At 53.9% G+C, this 16,954-nt stretch overlaps 1 long non-coding RNA gene across 1 annotated transcript in view; it reads left to right on the top strand.

The window, feature by feature from the left end:
• LOC141568081 (uncharacterized) overlaps positions 1-8,597 on the top strand; it is a 91,692-nt gene extending 83,095 nt beyond the window's left edge. Inside the window, exons 7-9 of the long non-coding RNA XR_012491087.1 lie at positions 6,451-6,521; positions 6,919-7,054; positions 7,201-8,597. This is a non-coding gene — a long non-coding RNA (uncharacterized LOC141568081). The remainder of the gene's footprint in view (positions 1-6,450; positions 6,522-6,918; positions 7,055-7,200) is intronic.
• Positions 8,598-16,954: the final 8,357 nt, after the last annotated feature.

Here is a 16,954-nt window from a genome sequence, read left to right as displayed (position 1 = left end):
TACTTTTTTTTTCTTGCTATAGTGAAGTATAATGATTTTCTTTAAAGAGTGAGTAGAGTTTTAAAGGTAAATTAAAACACTACGTTCAAACAGAGGCTCTCCACCTTAGCTGCACATTGCAGTCATCTGGGAGTTTTGAATGATGACAGCGGCCTCCGGAAAGAGTCGGCTGGGACCAGCGCAGAAGGGACGTGAGCTGTGGGCTGTCGCGTTGCCGTGGGCGTCCGTGCAGCCCGGCGGCCTGGCCTGGATGCCTGGGGCTGCCCCTCGAGAGTGAGTTCACAGCTGTGGGCGGCACTGCCCCTGTGCCCAGGTGACCCCCGTGCACCTCTGCCATGTCCTCCGACGAGTGCGGCCATCTGAGTGCCTGTGTCCTGCCCTGACTGGGTCCTTGCTCTCGTTAGGGCTCTAGAGACGTCTTCCACCTGTATTATGCCTCAGTTTCCTTTTATGTAAAATGGAACCTGGGGCAGTGGGTGCATGATGTCCCCTCACAGCCCTTCCTGCCCTAAGAGGCGGCTGAGGTCCCTGGTTCTTTCACGAGGGTGCAATTCCTGAAGGTGGCTCAGTCCTGAAGGTCTCCGCTCCGGGTCCAAGAGTGCGGAGAGCGACCCCGGGGGGCTGGGGGTGGGCAGGCAGTGGCTGCTGGGAGGGGCAGAGCTGGGGGGCAGGGTGCACAGCGGGGGTGCCGGCGGAGAGCCCCCACCCTCCCTTGTGGCGTGTGGTCACGTGGCGAGACTGTAGGGCTCAGAACAACAACAAAAACAGCATGTTTGCAGTCGAGTCTCCAAAGGTTGTGGTTTGTTTTCACAGTCGCTTCTAACTGTCTGCGCTATGAGCGTGTTCCCAGCTTTTGTTGATTTCATTGGCCCAGAGACACCTTGTATCACCCTTAGGGGTGTGAGAATAGTAAGGGTCAAGAGTATGGCTCACGGTTACTGAGGGCTTCCTGCGACCATCTCTGCAAAGCCTTTACTTTTAAAATATTAACAACTTTTAATTCTGTCTTTTAACGGTCCCACTCACAGTGTGGGCTAAGTGCCACCGTCGTCATCTCCCGCGTATAGCTGGGGACACAGGCACACTGGGGCCCAGTCAGCGTGGGAGCCCAGGACCGTCAGACCCTGATGGCGACACTGCACTGCCTGAGCAGACGTCGGACCCCAATATACAGATGCAGTGCCAGGCTCAGAGGGGGAGCCGACCTTTTCACCTACAGAACCCCAGCCATGAGAGGCAGGCTTTAGGGCCACAAGCGTGTTTGACATGAAGACACTACAATCCAGAGCAGGTCACCTGCCCCAGGACGCGCAGCTTAGAAATGGAAAGACTAAGTCCACCTTTTCCAGGTCCGGGGTCCACGCGCCTTCTCCCACTCACCCTGCACGGACTGGCAGGGCACGGGGAGGGCTTTGGTGACTCGCCTCACCCCAAATCCCTGGCACAGGAAGGGGGCGGCTCCCAAGGTGTGTTTGCTGAGTAAAGGCCCCCAGGCCTGGGTGTGGAATCAGACAGCCCCACGTCCATGACACGCAGGCTTTAGCGAGTGAGGCTGGTGGATTGCATCCCCACGAGGAGCAGAGTGCCTGGGCGGGCGGGCGTGTCCCGCCCCTTGGGACAGCCTCACCTTCTGCACCCCCCAGCATGCGGCAGAGGCCCCCTCAGCCACAGGTGGTGAGGGGTCTGCTCGGCTGTGAGTCAGCAGGTCTCGTTTCAACCCACGAGCTCCAGCGCTGTGCTCAGACTCAGTTTCCCCATTTGCAGAGTAGAGCTGCCCTTCCTGTGCCACGCAGCTCCTCCCCTGGCCTGGGTGCGTCCCCCAGGCCTCAGTGCCGAGACCCAGCGGGGCCGCCAGGAGCCCCCTTCTTTCCTGTCCTGGGCTGCTGCCTGATGGCCCATGAAAAGCAGGCTTACTTCTGGCTGGAAACGCCTGAGGCTGCAGATTTTGAAGTGAGTTAGCGATTCCAGGGCTTTAAGGGGAATGCAGGCTTGTTTGGAGCACACAGAGCTGCCTGGGTTCGAGTCACAGGAGGAGGAAGCCTGGGCTTTCTCAGGAGCCAGGCTCGCAGCCTGGACATGAAAGCCCTGGAGAGGAATGTCTTCATCTTTATGGATGCAGGAAGAAGGGGACAGCAGGGGCAGTGGCAGGAAATGCCCTTCGTCCTGCAGGCAGAGCTGAGCAGCTCAGCGCCCAGACCACTCCTGCCCCACCCTCACCCCGTCTGGGTGAACTGGCTTGATTTGCATTTGGGTGAAGGACCCTCTCTTTTCCGCAGCCACTGATACTCACTCGAGGCTGAGAGAGAGCAGTTGGCAGTGACGTCTGTTACTGCACCTTTCACAGCTGCTTGCACGTCGTCTGCTTTATTCGGTCTGTACTTCTTTACTGAAGAGCAAAGCAAAGCTCACAGAAGTCTCCGTCCCCGCCCCATCACAGGACGGCGTGCGGGCTGCCTTCCCTGCCTGAGCACGGCGCCCCCTGCTGCAGCACCCACGTCCCTGCAGGGGGGTGGCTGTGTGTCTGTCTGCCAGCTCCGCAGGAGGGAGCTTCAGGAGGGCCGGGCTCCAGCTGACCTCCAGATGCTCAGCTTTTAGCGCAGAACCCGCGCCCCTGGGGCAGGTGGACGGTTAGTATCACTGAACTAATCCTGTGCCCTTTCCACGGCCCCGCAACGCCAGGCAGTCTGCTGACCAGAAAGAGCACCCCAGCGACAGGGCCGCCTCGGCATCTGTCCCTCGGCACCTGGGCCCCAGCCGTTACCTGCCTGAAGGGGCTGGAAGACGGAGCAAGCTCAGATGAGGCGACATGTGCTCTGGCTGCAGAGGCCGGGGCACAGCGCCCAGTGGGACGTGCTGCCTGCCCCCCTCGCGGCCCCTCAGTGTTCGCCCAGTGGGATGTGCTGCCTGCCCCCCCTCGCGGCCCCTCAGTGTTCGCCCAGTGGGATGTGCTGCCTGCCCCCCCTCGCGGCCCCCCAGTGTTTGCTCAGCTGACATTGCTGGGAGCCTCTTGGGCCTGGCAAGAAACTCAGCTGGGGACAGGGCTGTGCGAAGTCGAGGGCTTTCCCTTCAAGGCTAGGAGAGTGGAACTAACCCCTGTGGATAGAAACAAGGCCACGAGCTCAGGAGACAAAGTAACCACACAGGGTGGCGAGAGCATTAAAACTAACTAAGGTGGCCCTGGGGGGAAGTGACATCCTTGGCCTGCAGCTTCTTTGACAAAGGTCAGTCTGTACTTAAGTGAGCCTGTCTGTTCTCTTTTTGCATCTAAGACCACAAGCCCTTGGAATGTCAGAGGCATCCCTTTTTCCGGACCCTCCAGGGGGCACAACCCACCACACCAGAGCAGGAAACTACAAAATCTCTCATTGTTACCTTGTTTCCCAAATACCATCTCTATGCGCTGTAAAATGCTATTAACTATCCTGTACCCACCTGTGTAAAAGAAATGGGTGTCTCTCCATTTTGCTTTTTATCCAATCCCAGAGATTTCCCGCTTTGCTTTCTCCCACCCTCTTAATCTACAACCAGTGGATTTCATGTAACCTTCCTCCTTTGATTCTAATGTATAAAATAAGTTACAAAATGGCTGTTTTCTGGAGCGTTTTCTGGATCTGTTGAGACTTTGCTTACCAGCAGTTGTCAGTTTGGCTCAAATAAACTTACACGCTTTCTCTTAGGCTGGATGTTTTTTCGTAGACACCCCCAATCGAACCCTGTGTCCCTACGCAGACGCCCTGCCCAGTCTGTTCTAGAAAACAGCTGAGCCAGCAAAAGAAGAAGCCCAAGCCAGCCGCAGTGCAGTGTCCCCGTCGGACACGAGAGGGTGGGCACGTGAAGCCTGTTTCTGTGAGGATTCTGGGAAAGCACAGCCGGCTTTACTCAGGCCTGTCGTGAGGTTTGTCACCGAAGCTTTCAGAGCAGACCCGTCTCTGCTCCGACACCTAAGTGTGGAGCCAGCGCCTTCGTGTGGTGGGAACGTGATAGGAAAATTGGTGCTATTTCTGGTCCATTCCTTCATGCATTCACCCGTCCGCCCATTCAGTCGTTTCATCGCTCGTGCAGCCATTGGTTCCAGAAACACTCACTGAGCACCTCCTGTGAGCTGGTCCTCGCTGGCTACTGGGGAGACAAATGCCTAAGAGCCCCCTGCCGTGGAGACTGAGGAGAGAGGGTGTCCCGAGCAGACAGTGATCTGGTTTGTTCGTCCATCCATAGCCGGACACTTGGGCGGCTGCTTCCACCTTTTAGCTGCTGTGAGTAGTGCTGCTGTGGCTGTGGGTGTGCGAGTGTGTCTTTGAGGCCCTGCTTTCAAGTCTGTTGGGTAAATAACCCAGGAGTGGGGCTCCTGGATCATACAGTGGTTCTATTTTTCAGTTTTTGAGGGACCTCCGTGCTCTCCCAGGACAGCTGCATCATTTGACATTTCCACCAACGCGGCACAAGGGCTCCCTCCAGTTTCTCCACATCGTAGCCAACACTTATTTTCTGCTTGTACTTATTTTTTTATAATGGTCATTCTGACGTGTGAGGCGATATCTCGTTGTGGTTTTGATTTGCTTTTCCCTGATAATCGCGACATTGAGATTCTTTTCAAAGACTCGTTGCCCACCTGTATGTCTTCTTTGGAGAGGTGTCTATTTGGGTTACTTGGTTTTTCTGCACCTGAAACACTGCCCTCCAGTAAGGCTTCTGGCGTCAGGTAGCGTCTCAGGAGGGGTAAGATGTGAGGACCTGTAAGGCCAGGTCTTTGTCACGGACTTGATTAGAGCCTTCTCTGCAGGTAGGTTTTGGGAAAAGGAGCAAGGAGGAGAGACCGTCTGAAGAGGGCGGGGGGAGGTGAGTACCTTGCCAAGGGAAGATAATGATTATGCACCAATTATCTTCCCATTAACACTTACCTTTTCTGCTTATAAAAGTAGATGCAGATTCATTGTGGAAATATTATAATGGAAGAGACAGAAAAGCATAAAGAAGAACAGAAAAATGTCCTGTACATTACGCCCCGGGGGTAACTGTGTGGACATTTTGGTGTGTGTCTTTCTAGATTTTGATTAAGAGCGTGGCTTCCGGAATTGGATAAGCTTCCAGCTCCATAACTCCTGCCCTCCTGCCTCCCATAATGTCCCCCTCGGGCCCTGGGGACCCCATTTCCACCACGTAGTGGTCATTGGTGCTGGTCTCCAGAGGTTTCTGGGACCCCCCATTTGTGAGACCACTTCCTAGCTCACTAGCAATTACATGGGATCATGTGATTAGTTCTGGCCGTTGAGGACGGAAAAGACGTGTGTCATTTCCAGGCTGGAACTCTGAACTGCCAACGCAAGACACAGTAAAGTTCTCTTTTCTCTCTCTGCAGATGACAGCGACGTACAGTGACTACAGGGTCCGTTACCTGGCCCCTGGGTTCCTGACGGCCTGTGGGAGCAGGTCCCCTGCCGACTTGGGGTAGATGTGCAGCATGAGCCAGAACTAATGGCCGTCGTGGTCTCAGAGCCCTGAGCCTGCTGGCATCGTGTGTCACCACCGTGGAGCGTGGTTGTACCGGGAGGGTTCCGCATAGGGAGTGTGCCCGGCACGGAAAGGACTTCACATGTTCCCGTGGAGCGTGGAACTGGGAAAGAACTGAGGTCCAGCTCACACGGCTCGTTCTGGAACATGTGCTGCTTCCTAGGACTCACCGGACGGTGCAGGTAGCCACGGCCCTCACAGAGTGCTCTGGCATCGTGCCCAAGGTGGGTGCCACGTGCTGGCCGGAGTATGGCATCCCCCTGTGTCTTGTTTGGAAGACGGGACCACCACTTATCTGCAGGGCGGCTTTGGGCAAGTGACTTAGGTCTCTGTGCCAAATTTTCCCGGTGAAAAGGGGATGACAGTAATACCTACTGTACAGTGTTTTGGGGAGGATTAACTAAGAGAACGCGTGTAAGTCCCTTGGCAGTGTCCTGGCTCTTAGGAAGCGCTCAGTCAGTGTTGCCCGCCGTCTTTGTCATCATTATGGATGATCACTGACAGTATATAGTTCGCTGATCTCACCTGCAAAGCTTTTCAGTTCCACTCGGCAGCTGCTGAGCTTCTTCTGAGCCTTGGGCTTTGATAATCAGGAGTTCGGAAGCCTAATCCTGTCCTCGGTCTTGCTGTCAGAGCAGGGCGGCCGCCCATGTGCACATCCTGCGTTCCCGGCAGGGTGGGGAATGTCCTAGGATCCAGGAATAAGCTGAGCTGAAGGGCTAGGGGAACCCTTGCTCCCACTCTGAGTGGGGCTGCGACAGAAAATCTACCTGCCTGGCTGGCTTCCTCGAGTGGCCATATTTATGTGTCTCTGCTGATCTAGCTGACGTACTGCCACGCCACAGCTCGCCAGCTTGGCTGGGTTATTTTGGGGATGGTCTGTAACTGTTTCTCCTCCATGAGCTCAGGGAAAGCTTAACAAATGTCTCTCCTGACTTCCAGGATGCCTCCTGATGTACCAGACACACTAATTGGATGCCAAGTACTCGCTTTCCTGCTGACGGAAATGTCAGGTGCTAATAATATCCCATTATTGGGCTCACTGCTTGGGCAATTCGAACAGCCTCGTCACTGGTCCTCCTGCTTCAAACACTTTTCTCTATGACCTGTCCTCAACGTGGCTACTTGGGAGTTGCCATTTCTCTACTCAAAAGACCCTGCTGGCTCCCTGTGATGTGGTCCGGGAACCAAGGGGTGGAGGGACCCCCGTGGGGGAGTGTCTGTATCCTGTTCCCACACGTGTGGATTTGGGATTAGAGTTCTCGATCTTTGGGTGGAAGGAATGATGCCCAAGGGCTGAGACCGAGTCCGTGAAGGTCCAGACTGTGGCTGCTGCCGGGGCCTTTGGGCTCCGCGCTCACAGGACAGAAGGAGCCAGCGGGGGCACTGGTGATTGACTCTCCTCACCAGGTGCTGGCACCCACAGGGGGGCACGGAAGCCATGTTTGCACCGCAGTGATGCCCTGGGACGTCTCTTGATGGTAAATGGTCAAACGTTGCAGCCACAGCCTGAGAGGGGAAAATGAGCAGGGGCTCAGCCCACGAGGTAACCCCCAGGAGGACACCGCCCGGATCGGGAGGGGTGCTCACCGCGAGGGGAGGGTGGGCAAAGGGCCAGAGGGAGGAGAGGGGCCCCACATGTGACCTGGAGACAAGCTGCGAGGACAAAGCCACGGTTCTTCTTTTTGTAAGTTTCTGCCAGGGAAAGAGGCCCAGCAGAGTCCGGAAGGAGCTGCCACCGAGGAGGAAAGCCGGAGACTGTGCAGAGCCAGAGCCACGAGGACACAGGCGCTCTGGCCAGCAGGTTCCCATCACCACGTCGAGGGCAGGGCTAGGCGTGTAGGTGGGCACCAGGGCCCCTCGGCACTGCCTGCCCTGCACTCGGTGCTCCCAGAATTCCAAGCTGCTTGTGTCTTGTCAGCGCCCACTGAGCTGTGTCAGTGGTGGTGCCACCTCCCCTTCCTGCTCAGCTCGTTTTCCTTCCTCCAGGAAGCCTTCCTTGACTTCTCTCCCCGCCCTGCCTCCCGCTCCTTTGCTCAGCGGTCTAGTCGGTATCATGGCGCTGACAACACTGCTTTGTAATTGGCACTTCCCTTCCATCGTCCACAGAAGATGGGGCCTGTCTTGAGGGCAGAGTGAGGAACAGTCATCTGAACGCTGTAGGAAACTGAAAAGGTGCTCTGCCCATGTGCGTGGGGTGAAGTGAGCGTTCTTTGCAGCGTCCCGAGCTTGTGTGATTAGCCTCATCTGTCTGCCCCGAATAAGTCCTGTCAGGCTCCACGTGCACGTACTGTGTCACCTACGACGCTAACTGCACAAAAGCTCTGCAAGCCCTCGCGCCGGGATGCGTGTGCGGCGTGCTGGCAGCGGCGGGTCGGCACTGGCCCTGCTGGGCGTCTGCGGGCTGCCTGGCAGCCTCCTGCCCGGTGCGTTCCCTTGCTCTCCGGAGACCTACAGGCGCTGTCCTCATTCCTGTCGGAGGAGCATCGGTGCGCACTTTTCTCACTCTCCCCACCTACACCTTGAAAACCTCTGCTCTGGAACAGCAGACGTTGCCTCCCACTCCAGACAGTTCCTGTGCCGATCTTCATTTGGAAATTATCACTACAAAGTGGATTTCTATTCAGCGCCTCCTACATCTCTCTGTGAACTCCAGCTCGCGCACAAATACCAAAATATTCATGTAAAAATATTTCCCCCGTAGAGACAGTGTGCCTCGTGCCAGCCTCCTTTGTTTAGTGCCATCGGATGAGAGTTGACTATAGGCTTAATTATAATTTTCCTGAAACCTGACGCCTCTCTGTCAGACGCGTAGTGAAAAGAACTCCACGCAGGGCCTGGGGGAGGAGAGGACCATGTAGCCTCCTGCTCCTCCAACTCGCCACGAAGCAGACGGAGAAGACACACCAGCGAAGCATGCCGCTTGTGTTCAGACGAAGGCAGCATTGCAGCTTTCGACGGTACATTTGAAAGGTGTCATCAGAGACAGAAGTTTCTAGAATTTAAAGCAGGGTTTCCGTCACTGCTGAGAAGCAGCATGTCTGCCATGCGCCTCACTCTGAAACCTCTATTTGGAGGGAGCAAATGGGAACAGGTGGGTGGCTGGGCTGGGCGGGCTGGGCGGGCTGCCTCTCCACACACAGGTCAGCTCCGTGCTCCCCAGTCCTGGAAATGTGCGTATCATGAATCTCCTCTTGGAGACGAGAAGGGATTCTAGACAAAAATATATTTTTAAAACTCCAGGTTCTCACAGGACCAGAAGAACCAACTCACAGCTTCTAAGCAGGTTAGCTAAACAAGGATGCTCCTTGGGGCAACTGCTGGCACCGACTCTATTTCAGGCATTTTGGGGGAACTCTGGTGGCCATGAGTGAGGCTGGGTAGGGCGTCTATTTAGGGACATTTATTTTTGCCAAAATATTGGCTGCGTATTTTTATAAAGTTCTCTACATCTAAAAAGATAAAACCCATTTCCTCAGGAGGCTCTGGCACGGGTGGGAAGGGAGGTGGTGACCGTCCCACTAGCACGCGTGCTGCCTGGGCGCCTTCAGTCCAGTGTTTTCAGGCGGACGTGATGGAGGGGGCCGCAGACATGTGGCAGGAAACGATGCTGTGACCCTGTGGTTTTCCCAACAGGACAAGACAGGATAAAGCTAAACGCTGGATGTCTTACTAAGGAAAAAGAGAAAGGCCCCAAATGGCCGACAGGAGGCATAGGTAACAAATGAGACACCATCACAGACAAAGAAGAAAACTCGTAAATTTGCCTCTCAACTGGACACATTTTTAAATTTTATTTTTTATATTAGTTTCAGGTGTACAAAACAACATCATGATTCGACCTTTACACCCCTCACAAAGTGATAACCCCCCAAGTCCCCTGCCCCTCTGACACCGTGCGCAGCTGTTACAATACCTTGTGCTGTACTTCACATCCCGCGCGTGCGCGCGCGCACACACACACACACACACACACACAAAATTATAGTTGACAGTATCATTTTATGTTAGTTTCAGGTGTACAGCGCAGTGGTTAGGCATTTTCTATAACCTGTGAAGTGATCCCCCCATAAGTCCAGTGCCCACCTGGCACCCTACGTAATCTTTACAACGTTATTGATTATATTCCCCGTACTGTATTTCACATCCCAGTGACTATTTCTTGACGACCACTTTGTACTTTTTAATCCCTTCACCCTCTTGCCAACCCCCTCCTTTCTGGCAACCATCAGTTTTTTTCTCTGAGTGTATTTGTGTTTTGTTTGTTCATTTATTCTGTTCTTTAGATTCCACATGTAAGAGAGATCATACGGTATTTGTCTTTGTGAGTCTGACTTACTTCACTTAGCGTGTAGGTCCCTCCACGTTGTTGCAAATGGTAAGATTTCATTCTTACAGCTGAGTAATGCTCCATTGTATAAATGTACCAAATTTGTTTATCTAATTGTCTGTTGATGGGAATGTTGGTTGTTTCCATATCTTGGCTAGTGTGGATAGCGTTGCAGTGAACGTAGAGATGCATGTATTTGTTTGAACTAGTGTTTTGGATTTCTTTGGATAAATATCTAGGAGTGGAATTGCTGGTCATATAGTTCTACTTTTAATTTTTTGAGGACCCTCCATACTGTTTTCCACAGTGGCTGCACCAATCTGCAATCCCACCAACAGGTCCTGAGGGTTCCCTTTTCTCCACACCCTCGCCAACACTTGTTTGTTGCTTTGATGTTGTTGATTTATTGATTATACCATTCTGACAGGAGTGAGGTGGGATCTCATTGTGGTTTTTATTTGTGTTTCTCTGATGATCAGTGACATTGAACATCTTTTCATGTCTATTGGCCGTCTGTGTGTCCTCTTTGGAGATAGGTCTCTTCGTGTTCTCTGCCCATTTTTTAATTGGGTTGTTTGTTTGTTTTGGTGTTGAGTTGCCTAGAAGCTAGGGTGGAGGGGGGCACTAAAACGCTCTGATGCTGCTTTAAATCATGTGCAACAGCCTCTAAGTACTTTTGTTACAAAGGAAACATTAGTTGGTGAGTGGCCTCAGGGGAAATCCTGGGAGTGAGTAGGAGAGGGGCTAAGGGACACCCACCCAGAAACCAGCACCGATAACCAGACCCTCCCTCTCCTCTCCCCCCTCTCAGTCCCCCCAGGGTTACTGGGGCCCTCACCTGCTGTCTCACCTCTCCTTCCCTCACTGGGGACAGACGTGAGATCTGAGGGCGTTGGTTTTATGAAGGAAACCCAAGGAAGGCAGAGCTAGGATAAGGGGAAAGGCGCTCGGGTTCAGATCCCTGCGTCAGTCTGGGGCCTGCAGTGCAGACTTTGGGAGGGTCCCCTCACTGCCCCTGACTCAACGGTTGGTCACTAGCATATCTGCGCCCACCCTCGGGGGCTCTAAGAGACTCGAGCTACTTGTGAAGCGAGTCATGTCCGAGAGCTGGGGGCTGGGGGGCAGGCGGCCTGTGGGTAGCTGCAGGCAGGGACCTCCCACCCCCACCGCCTCCTTCTTCCTCCCCAGCACACACGCACACAGCCCTCTCGTGTCTTGTAGGTGCCAATGGGCAGCAGCATCGCCTCGGCAGCAGAGCCAAAGAAGGAGCCAGAGGGCTGGGGCTACGCCCGAGACCAGCAAACCAGAACTGGGGACACTTCTTACCTTTCTTTGGTGCTTTTTCTCTGCTGAAAACTCCCTTATTCCCATTGCAACTTGGAGGAGCAAGGAGTGGTTTGAAGAAACAGATGCAGAGGTTTTATTGACCACCGTTGAGGAAGTTCGGGGCCAGGCCCTTACCAGGCCCGAGGCCTAGGGTAGGCACCCCTGGCTGGCAGTGCCCTGTGCTAGCCAACCCGCAGTTGTGGGGTGGGGGGCAGCGTGTGACCCCTGCCTTTGCTTTTGGAGAAATGACACTAGCCCTGTCCTGGACCCACGGGGCCTTGTGTGGTGTGCAAGCACACCCCGGGGGTCTCTAGTGATCACATGGGTGGGCCCTCCAGCTCCCAAGAGGTAAATATACTCTGTAGCCACAGGCAGGAGTGGGAGACTGGTGGGAGAGGGCCTGCTTTTATCACAGGAAACTGTGGGAGATGGGAGTGGAAAACGGATTTAATGTTTTTTAATGTTTGCATTGATGCCTGGGGATGAGGTGCTGAGCCTGAGGTTTTGTAAGAAATGGTTGCCGAGCAGGGCTGAGTGATAGGTGTCTGAAGGGGGAGGAAAGTCTAAAATTCTGCAGAAAACTATGAGGAACCTGCAGTGGGAGGTTATGATCCTGAAAATATGCACACAATTGTTAAGAGTAAGGATCTGAGCATTTCCAGGAAACGATGGAAGAAGCACTTACCGCCCTGTGTCACCCCCACCCCCTCCCCAGCCTTCTCCAAGTTGCCCGCAGACACTAGCAGCAGTGGATGGCCAGGAGCCCGCGGCGTTCAGCACGTCGGACAGCGCCCCGCGCGTCCGGTAAGGGCTGCTGTCTGGGCTCTGGCACCCCGTCACCCCGGGGCCAGGAGAAAGGCCTCGGATTGCAAAAGGGAAGGGAGAGCTCAGTTTCTGATGCGCTTCTAGCTGCTTGCAGAAGGAAGAGGCGGAGTAGAAAAGTAACCCCCAAGCTTCCTTCTGGATTTTGGGAGATGGGCCCAAACTCCTTAAAAATCTGACATTTATTGAGCCTTTATCATGTGCGGGGGCCCCACGCTGGTCGCCCTGCACGGGTTATTTTCTCGTTACAGCGCATCCTAAACTTGTGTGCGGTCATCCTCGTTTTACAGAGGAAAAAATTAAAGTAAAAGAGGCTAACTTGCCCAAGGTTAGGCAGCCACCAAATGGTACAGCTGCGTCCCTAAAGTCCACACCAGGCTGCAGTAGTGGGAAGAGGTACCTGAGCAGGGTCCTTCTGTGAAATAGCTCTGAACTTGAGAACAGAGTGTGAATCAAAGCTTGTGCCACTTTTAAACATGTACTCTTGGGCAAAATGACTTAACATGTCTCAACTTCAGGCTCAGACCTATGAAATTAGTAGAATAATGCTTCCTCTGCAGAAATGTGTGGGGAGGGTGGTCAAAGAGATCACGTATGTGGGAAGACGCAGCAAACTGCGAGAAAGTGGGGAGCAGGTGATTGGAAGAGAAAGAGGATTGGCAGTGAACACTAGCTGCATGTATGGGGGCCTGGGTCACAGAGCGGCGCTCAGAGCCAGGACTCTGGATGAGGTTAATTCAACATAATAATCGCTTAGATTTTTACAGAACTTTGTGGGGAGTGTTCACACCTTGCCTATCATTTGATCCTTATAACATTCAGGTAAGGCCGAATTGGAGTTCTTCTGTTAATTAGCAAAATGATGCTTCCCCCCCACCCCCGCCCCTTAGTCAGCTACCTCGGAGCAGAGCGAGGAGCCGCGTCCAGGTCTCCTGCCTCTGTGTCCTGTAACCCCTCCGCCTTGACTGGTACATCTGCAAGAGCTTGGATTATGGAGCAATTCTAGCACTAAAGTGTATTTAGAGAAGCCCCTGTAAACACACATCAGGTTGAACCATATGAAACAGATGGCTTCTTTTTGACCATTTTGACTTATGAAAGAAACAGCAGTTTTATATGTTAATTGATAAATGTTCATTGATTATATTTCATTTTGTTCCACAGAGAACTGAAAGCAATTTATAAAGATCCACACGATGCCAGGTTTACATATATTAGAAGTAGTTGAGAAAATAGAGGAAAAACAAAATTCAGAGGGTAGCCAGAAATAAGACATTACCAAGTCATAGAAACGTGCTCTGGGTCAGCAAGTGCAATAAAGCAAACCCCCAGCCATAAGAAGACAACCCAGTAATCCATCCACAGCTGCTTCCCACTTTCCTTTTTCTCTGCCTCCCTACGTCCATCTTTTCCTTTATCCGACTTTCCAGTTTTCACACTGGTGATGAGGGAGGTAAGACAGTATCCCCGCCTCGGGCTCCGAGTTCTGGGCAGGAGGCCCACCCGGGAGCGTCCTGGGCGTGGTAGGCTGTTCAGCAGCGTCTCTGGCCTCCACCGGCTAGATCCTAGTAGCCTCGTCCCCTGTTGGGACCATCAGCGATGTCTCCAGATGTGGCCACACGCCTGCGGCAGCATCACCCCGGTTGATCGCCAGTGCTCTAGGAGGGTGACCGTGTAGAAATGCGTCAGGAACAGCAGAGCTGCATGGCGGCGTGGGTCTGGCCCTAACTTACAGGCCATTCGCACTGTGCTGTGGTAAGACGCCCAGTCCATACGTGACTCGAGCTTTTAGGATTCGTGGCCAACGCACAGACACGAGTGCTAGTGGCCGCTTGTACTTTTCAGGAAGGCGAGAAAAAAGGAGAAGCACACAGTGAAAATCGAGGGCTCGTGAGCCTGGTTGAGGGCAGAGGGTCCAGATGCCCTCAGGACCGTTTAGTTATTAACAGCTCTTACCAAGTGGATGTGGTCACAGGCAAAGAAGCAGCTCTTCAGTGCGTTAAAGAGAGAACCACACGACATCCGTTCTTCTTGGCAGCTCAGGAAATCCGCACGCACACACGACACCTTTTAAGTACTTTGCCAACTATTGTTAGTGCCAGTTAACGCTAACGGTGGGGATAGCAAAACACTGCATCGACGTTTTCTAAACCCTTAGCTGAGACTTGGACGCCTGATTTATCCTGTGTAGTGCATGTGGTACATTCCTAGCAGTTAGCTTCACTGAGACACTAACCGTGATGGCTTGCCCATTCGGAATAGCCGGTCCATCACACAAATGTGTCACATCAGGGTCCCTCGTGTCACTCACCGCCCGCACCCAGCAGTCATGCCCTTCACACTGGCCTTTCTCTAGTCATCGGGGTCGGGCCTTGTTTCACCACCACTTGCCAATGCATTAGCTGCATGACACTGTCCCAAAGCAGCACAGCCACACCAGGCGGCATCGTAATGCGAACAGAAGCATTTGTTCCGTGTGAACTTCACAAGAATGCTTTTTAAAAGCACATTTTAGACTCAACCATGCTTTCTACGTCAGAGATCAGCTTTTATTTTTGGAATCCTGAAGTTCCTATAGAATTTAGCTGCAAACTATAGTTTTAATAAGTCACTTACTTAAGGCTCTGGAATGTTTATTGGAATATATTATAGAATGTGAATCTGAAATGTAAAGCCTGGAACTTTGGTTTAATTTCCAAACATTCCAAAGCCACCTTTTGTTTGTTTAAATCCATTGTTGATTCTCTTAAAGTTTCACCAATCAAATGGTACCCTGCAAAATGTATGTGTTGGTACCTCACGTGTATCATGCGTTTTCTCTAGTATTATATCCTTGTCTCAAGCTGACAGTGTAGTTGTGCTCAAAGACGTACCACAATCCATGTAATGGAGCTATTTACATACTTCTAGTATGTCAGTGAAAAAATAGATTACAATCCTCAACAGTAAGTATTTCCCATTTTTCTTAGTGGAATCTGAATTATGCAAGCAAGTTACCTTTCCTCAAGTTGAGATTGACATGACTGTCCTGTAACATCAATGTTAGCAAACACCCAATATTTTATGCATACATAATTTGAAAAAATAATGTTTTTTAAAGATTTTATTGGGGAAGGGGAACAGAACTTTATTGGGGGAACAGTGTGTACTTCCAGGCCTTTTTTCCAAGTCAAGTTGTTGTCCTTTCAGTCTTAGTTGTGGAGGGTGCAGCTCAGCTCCAGGTCCAGTTGCCGTTGCTAGTTGCAGGGGGTGCAGCCCACCATCCCTTGCGGGACTCGAGGAATTGAACTGGCAACCTTGTGGTTGAGAGCCCACTGGCCCATGTGGGAATCGAACCGGCAGCCTTTGGAGTTAGGAGCACGGAGCTCTAACCGCCTGAGCCACCGGGCCGGCCCCCCAAAAGATAATTTTCAGTTACACAAGTGTTATATTTGTCTCCCCCCCCCTTTTTTTTTTAAGGCACAGCATGGAAAGGAGCATGGTGCTATGAGCGTGAGGAGAGCGAGTTCCTTTCCTCTGCCCCTGCTGCTTGGTTCCCCCAGGGCTCTGCCATGTGCAGCTGGCTGGGACGCAAGGGTGGCTGGATGTCCTCCTTGGTCCTGTGTCTCCGTCGATGAGTGTTGGTACCCGCTGGTTTCTCTGAGCCCTTGCTCGGGGAGAGCGCAGTAAGTATCAAACGAGCTAACTCCAGATCCCCCTTGTTTCTGACACTCCAGAGGCCTGTGGCTCCGATTTCGTCCAGACGCCCTGCTTCTGTGGCCCGTCCCAAATCTTACCCTGGGGTCCTCCCCTAGACCCTTGGAACACATTCTGTTAACAAAGAGACAATGGGACTCGTTTGAGCTTGTCTTTCCCCCACTTGCGTCTTCAGGGAAGGGAGGCCAATACTGTGTGCAGACCCTTTGAGGCGAGATTGTGAGGGTGGAGGAGAGAACGGTGGTGGATGGAGAGACAAGGGGCCCCGCCAGCGTGACCCTCAGGGTGGCCGGGCCCTTATCCCTTCCCCGCGGCTGAGAAAAGATCTACGAGTCTGGGCTCCCGCAGAGGCACCTGCTCCCTCCCGCGGGAAAACCGTGGCCGGGGCGGGGCTGCGTGGGCGCGGGGGCGTGAGGGCCCGAGGCTCCCTGGACCCCAACGCTGCGCGCTGCTTAGGACCTTCAGGGAGCGGCGCTGGGGGAGCCCGGGCCTGGGATGGACTTTCTTGTCTTTATTAATGAGGAGGACGAGAATCAGTTAATTTGATTCAGAAAATTAAAGAAATAGGACATTTTTACGTGCAAAGGAAGTGTAGTGGACGCCCCAGGGTGTCAGGGCCCCACTGAGCAGAGCGGGGCACCGGGGTGTCCCCTCCAGCGGGGCCGTGCGCACGCATGCGCAGAGGGCGGGGAGGCGGGAGGCCCCGCCCCGGCCCCGCCCCGGCCCCGCCCCCTGTACGCGCCCTGTCGGCTCCCGCCACGTCGGTCCCGGCGCGGCCCCGGGTGTGGAGGCCCAGCTGGGGAGGGCGCACCCGGCCGCCGCTGCCGGAGCGGACGCCATGGGCTTTGCGTCCGCACCGCCGCTGCTGCTGCCGCTGCTGCTGCTGCTGCTCCGGGCCGAGCGGCCGCAGGGCACCGAGCTCACCTTCGAGCTGCCGGACAGCGCCAGGCAGTGCTTCCACGAGGACGTGCCGCGGGGCGTCAGGCTCTCCCTGGACTTCCAGGTGGGTCTCGCGCCCCCTCCAGGTGTCGCCTGGCGGGCACCGGCTGGGGCCTGGGGCGGGGATGCGCAGGTGACCCCTGCAGGCCCCGGGGCTCCAAGCAGTGTCGCCCCAGCTCAGCTGGACGCGGGCTGTGTCCCACGTCTCTTGGACCACTTCATCCGCGCGTGTCCTCAAACGTGGCAGCGAGAGGAAGTGGGTTCTTGGTTTGGTTCCCCCCCCCCTCCCCGTCCCTCCAGCGTTTAAAGTCGTTGTTGGGGCGAGCGCAGAAG

The sequence above is a fragment of the Rhinolophus sinicus genome, linkage group LG13 (assembly GCF_036562045.2).
Source record: "Rhinolophus sinicus isolate RSC01 linkage group LG13, ASM3656204v1, whole genome shotgun sequence".
Classification (NCBI taxonomy): Eukaryota; Metazoa; Chordata; class Mammalia; order Chiroptera; family Rhinolophidae; genus Rhinolophus; species Rhinolophus sinicus.
Note: the sequence above shows the minus strand (reverse complement) of the source record. Positions and strands in the feature narration are given on the sequence as shown.